Source organism: Desmodus rotundus, chromosome 5, assembly GCF_022682495.2.
Source record: "Desmodus rotundus isolate HL8 chromosome 5, HLdesRot8A.1, whole genome shotgun sequence".
NCBI lineage: Eukaryota > Metazoa > Chordata > Mammalia > Chiroptera > Phyllostomidae > Desmodus > Desmodus rotundus.
In genome coordinates this window covers 63,243,943-63,249,942 of record NC_071391.1, presented here as the reverse complement: position 1 = coordinate 63,249,942, position 6,000 = coordinate 63,243,943, and positions in this window count along the sequence as shown.

Genomic DNA, 6,000 nt, shown 5'->3' with positions numbered 1-6,000 from the left:
GGCCTTGGATGGAGACACACCAGCTCATGTTTACAGAGCTGCTCGCATTTGAGGATGACAACATAATACAGCTGAGAAAAGTCACCCTATGGAAAAATCTGTTTTCCTTCTGTTCTGAAAAGAAAACTCACATGACATCAGATGCAGTAAGCATGTCCAGCATAAACATAGAGCACAGCAGATGAATAATCTCAAAGAAAAATCTGCCCCCCACCATTTACCTATAGGACAACTGGAGGGTAGAAATAGTTCCAGAGAAGAACTTTATACCTTACCCACTTACATTCCCATTTCCCATAATTAAGCAAGTCCTAATTATTCCCTATATTGTCTCTGCCACATTAGTTCTCTGAGACAATGGCGTGTAAGACAATGGTGCATAACTCAAATACAGGGCCGATCTAAATGAGAAACAGGCAGAGGACTCACGGGACAATTGCATTATTCATGAAAAGACATCAGAACAATTGGAGGATAACATTAGATTTTAAATCACAGTGGCAATTACAAGACAATTATCCAAAATGGTGTAATTGCCGCAGCTACAGTGTATGTGATAGAACCTACACAGTGTTCATGCCACTTTCTCTAATGCCATGAGGAAAACAGGTCTGTACGTTGTAAGAAGAAATTCTGCAGAAGAAAATCCGCAGAAGAAAACATTTGTAGTCTCTCCGCCATGCTCCACACAGCTAACACCCAATGCCTAAATGAGAAATGGAGCCTGAGGCTATGCTTGTGTCTTTCGGGAGCCCTTACCTTGATTACTCCAAAATGTGCTGCTCTCAGTTATTCCACCCTGTCTTTGTGTGAGTTTCAATCCAAGAACCTGAATGCCACTCTTTCTAGAGCTTCTTAGCCAAGGATGCCCCAATGGGTAGTCACTTGATTTGGAGGCAGCAAACTGGGGTCTATTAACTGTTCTAATACTGATAGTATAATTTAGGATCTGCTATTATAGATGCAGCTACCATATACTGAATGCATATGACATGCAAGATACTTCTCATAACTTGTTCAACTTACTCTCATAACTCTGGATTTTCATGCATTTATTTATTCAACAAATATCTATCCAATATCTTCTTAGTGTCAGGCTCTGTTCTAAGAGCTTATGTTGTATCAATGACAAAACAAAACCCTGTCTTCCTGGAACTTACCTCATGGGAGTTGTTTCTGCACAACCCTCATGGGTACCATGGGCTGTCTGCAGCACTGGCAGAGCCAAATGCAAATCGGCACCAAAATATTCTCTGCTTCTTTCTTTATCTCTCTCCTTTCTGTTTCGTTTCTCTCTCTTCTACTGTCCTTTCCTTAGAACTCTAGATATTTTCAAATCAATTCAAACAAACACTACTTAAGCACCTATTAATTTGACAATATGTAGCAATATTTAAATGGGCATACCCTTTGATTGAACAATTTCAGCATTAGATCTTTATCATACAATATACTTGTGCAACATTGCTAAGATATGTTCAATGATATATATTGCAGTGTTGTCTGTGACAGATCCAACTGGAAACAATGCAAAATGTCCATCAAAAAGGGGACTATTAAATAAACTAGGGTGCATCATCCACATAGCAGAATACTATGTAGCTGCCAAATAAATATGCTGATCAAGGGAAATGTCCAGAGACTCCCATGAAGTGAAAAGGGCAAGTTTCAGAACAGTGTATACAGTTGGATTCTATATTTGTAAATTTCACACACACATAGAAGAAAGACTGGAAGGATATGCATCAAGATATTATCCGGGGAGCCCCTAGGTCTTTACTTACCTTTTGATTTAAAATGTGCACAGGTTCCTTTTGCAGTGAAAACTGTATGAAGAACATGGACCACTTCCCCAGTCGGGGGCACTGGACGTTCAGAGATGACTAAGAGGGTGTGGTTTACTGACCTGGAGGAGAGCGATGGTTAACACTATGTGGCTGTGTTATGGTGCCCAGGTGTTTGGTCAAACATTATTTTGGTCAAAAATTATTTTGTAAAGATGTTTTTTTCAGTGAGATCACTATTTAAATTAGTGGACTTTGAGTAAAACAGATTATCCTCTGTAATTCGGATGAGCCTCATTAATCAATTGAAGGCCTTGATAGAACAAAGAATGACCTCCCAGAGCAGTGTTCTGTCAGCCAACCATCTTTAGATATGAACTGCAACTCTTCCCTGAGTCTCTAGACTGTTGGTCTACCCCATCAGATAGACAGAGAGAGATAGAGATAGAGATAGAGATAGAGATAGAGATAGAGATAGAGATATACTGTTGGTTCTCTATCTCTGCATAACCCTGGTGTGGTTTAGTGGTGTAGTGAACACTCCCAGGGGAGGGTGTTTCTTTGGGGCAGGCCCTTAGGCTAAAGGTGTAATCACACAAGTGGACCAGCAGGGGTGACTTGGGGATGCTTTGGAACTCCATAATCTCCTTCAGGCACCCAAAATAAACTTAAAACTTAAGAGTGCACTTGCCCTGCCAAAGCAGCTTTAAGAAAGTCCTCATAAGCCCTCAGGAGATTTCCTCTGGAGAACAAGGTATGAAATTTTAGAAACCCCCATTCCTTGTGACCAGCAGAGCACTGGGGCTTGGTCTCTAGGTCCCCCAAGGCCTCTTGGCAGCATCCACATCCCCAGGGGCTCTCATTCTCAAAACAAGATCCTTGGCCTCCCACCCCAGTGGACAGGCCTGTGATCCAGACTCAGGAGGTTAAGGATTCTTCTCATGTCTTCCTCCCCTCAACTCTCCTAGCTTGTAAGCTCCATCTTCCATGAATTCATGCATAGAAGACAAATGATTAAAACTTAAATATGATGACTTTGTAAGAGCATGAAAAGTATTATTTATACAGAATGACTAGATAGAATAAACAATGATGTCAGTACTGTAATTACAACTGTAAAAAGTATGCAAATGAGTCAAAAAGACTGTAAGGTAATAACAGAAAGCAGAAACAGAAATTGTTAGGGTGGGAGAATTGTGGTGAGTTCCCCTCCCTACCAGTAAAAGCTCATTGAGTTCCAAGGGGCCATGTGCAGTTGGCCCAGGTACCAGGCCCCATTCTCTTGAGGCGGGGGCTTACTTAGGAGGGGTTAATTGTGGGGTGTTTACTGAGTGCTTTTCTTACTCTTCTTTTAGTGGGGCAAAGAGCAACAGAATCCTAAACTCAACAAATAGAGAATAAAGAAATTAGAGGCATTTTGCTTTTTTAAACAAAAAAGAAAAAAAATGTAGTTAGCACTGTTGCTTGTTAATCAAAGCATGTCATTCAGAATGGAAAACTGGATGAGGTCTTTTTGCCTGGGGAGCACAGGGCTGGCTATTTCTACTGGGCTTGTTTCTCATGTCTAAGCTCCTGGAATTAGAAACTAGAATCTTCACATGCGCGGAGAACCTCTAGTGTTCACAGCTACCAGCAGCATTTCATTAGACTACCACCCCAGTTCTGCAAGGTAGATATGGTTTGTTAACACCACTTCTTGAGATCCCAGCATCAGCAGGGTTGGTTCCTCCTGAAGATTCTGAACACAAATCTGTTCCACGCCCCTCCCCTAGCTCCTACCGGTGGTTGACAATTCCTTGGTGTTCCTTGGCTTATAGACAAATCCCTTTAGTCGGTCTTCACCTTCACATGGCATTATCCCGTGTGTGTGTGTGTGTGTGTGTGTGTGTGTGTGCTGTGTCTCTTTTTCTCTTCTTATAAGGACAACAGTCCTATTTATTGGCTTGGGGCTACCCTAATCCAGGGTGACCTCATTTTAACTAGCAATGACCTTATTTCTAAATAAGGTCACTTTCACAGGTTCTAGGGGTTAGGACTGCAATGCATCTTTTCAGGGAACACAATTCAACCCACAACACAGGGAGTCAAACCCAGGCCTCTCCGATACTAAATCTATGCTCTTGGGTGGGGCTCCGGGAAATCTTCATAGATAGCACAATTAAAGTAGAGATTTTATACGTACAAAATGAGGCAACAGATACCATAAAATCATTCTAACAGCCTTGAAAATGCATGCTGGATAATTGCTACATTAATAAAAAGCATTACAAGTACACCTGGAAATATTGAAATAATCACCACTGAAATAATGTGAAAAATAGGTAACTCAAGCACAGTAGATTGTAGCACATCAGAAAGTGAATTTGGTTCTTAATTTTTAACTTTATGAGTACTAATTGGAGATTAAAAAGTGATGACAGACTCTTCCTGTCAAAGAAAGTTGTAATCCCTTGGTAACTGGAGTTTGCCTCCGTCGTATATAGGGATGATTTATTCATTCCCCAATCCCAGTACATAACAGCAGATAATGAAATAGATTCACACACACACACAATTACAAAGGGAGCAACTGTGGTCAATTAGTGTTAAGGAAGACATGAGACTCAATTGCAATTTTCACATTTTTCTCTCAAATATTTTTCAACTCTGAGAATCATTTCCATGATTTAAATTCAATCCTTTGATCTTGATTTTTACTGGGAAATCAAAATCAAAAGAAATAATTTAATTTGCTGACTGCACTGTATGAACCTCACTCTATACATTATCCAAATTTAAAATCTATGGCAGAAGATGCGAAAATTAAATTTTCTCACTGTTAAAAATGATTGGAATAATTCAGTAGCATGCCTCCAGGTTATGGTTTCTCTAATTACCTTGTATCCTGAATTCTTAATTAATTATATTCTCAGGCATGAAAAAGTCCCTTTGTGCTCAGAACCCATCCTAAGCTTTTCTCCATGCTGGGTGAATTATTTACACGGTAAGTCTTATCATTGCACTTCAGTTTTGTCCCTGAAGTTGTTGCCCTTTTAGTCATTTTAATCTTGTTCCTCTCAGAGTTCCTACCATTTGGAAAAAGCATCTGGACAGCTAGCCTTCCCACACACCAAGATCTTGACACCTGTCACTGAATTCCTTTGTGACCTAGTTAAATGTCATCTCTTTCTGGGTCACAGAAATGATACTACCTAAGGTCTTTGCCTCAGAAAGTTGCTCCTGAAATTGACCAGGGATTCAGCTGCATTAGAGAACGACTGGATTAGAGATGCTGAGCCTCAGTACCAAACAGCACCAAAGCCCCAATCCCCCTACCTGTGCAAAACACGTTTCTTTAAATAAGATGCTGGATAATGCTCCAAAGAGTGTTCTCAGCCAGCATGACTCCAGAGAACACCTGAGCTTTAATTCAAAAATTTTTCTTTTTTATTAATAGTTTTAATCATTATGACTGAACTGTTTCTCCAGCAGCCACACTAGATAGGATCCCTGGAAGTGATTAAAGCTCATTTTACACAGCGGGACTCAGATGGAAATGAGGAAAAATCATGTATGGCTACCATTTGAGTGCTTATTATTTATCAGACACTGTATATGCATAGTATCAGTGTCTTCTTAGAAGTGACTTATTTTGTGGGTGAGGCAGCTGAAGTACATAGTGATTGAGTAACTCACCCAAGCTCACATAGCTGGTATGTGTCGGAGTCCAAGTCAAACACCCAGGGTGCTTTCCAGACGTTCACGGGCATACGAATCACCTGGGGAACTTGCCAACATGGCGATTCTGACTCAGTGGGGCTGGGTTTCTGTATTTCTCTTAAGCTCCTCGCTGGTAGATCAATGCTGCTGATCCATGGACCATAATTTGAGGAGCAAAGTACAACCTCTAGAGCAATACATTATGGTTCCTTTTAATGTTTCCTTCCCCTTTCCAAATGATAAGCTCACATGGAAATTTATGTTTTAAGGATTTCTTTGTTTTTCTACATTGCAGAGGTGGATATTCTTAAGGTTTAAAGGCTGTGGAATAACAATCATTCAGATGCACCTGATGTTATAAGAATCTCAGCATTCAAGCTCTATAGAATCTGCTTAGGTTTCTCTTGGTAAAATCTGTCTTGCCTGGACCCTCTTGTCCAAATGTATGACCTGAGGTCCAGGCATTCAGTGTTTCAGAGAGATGAGCTCTTGGTGATTCTGCCAGCCAGCCCTCTGG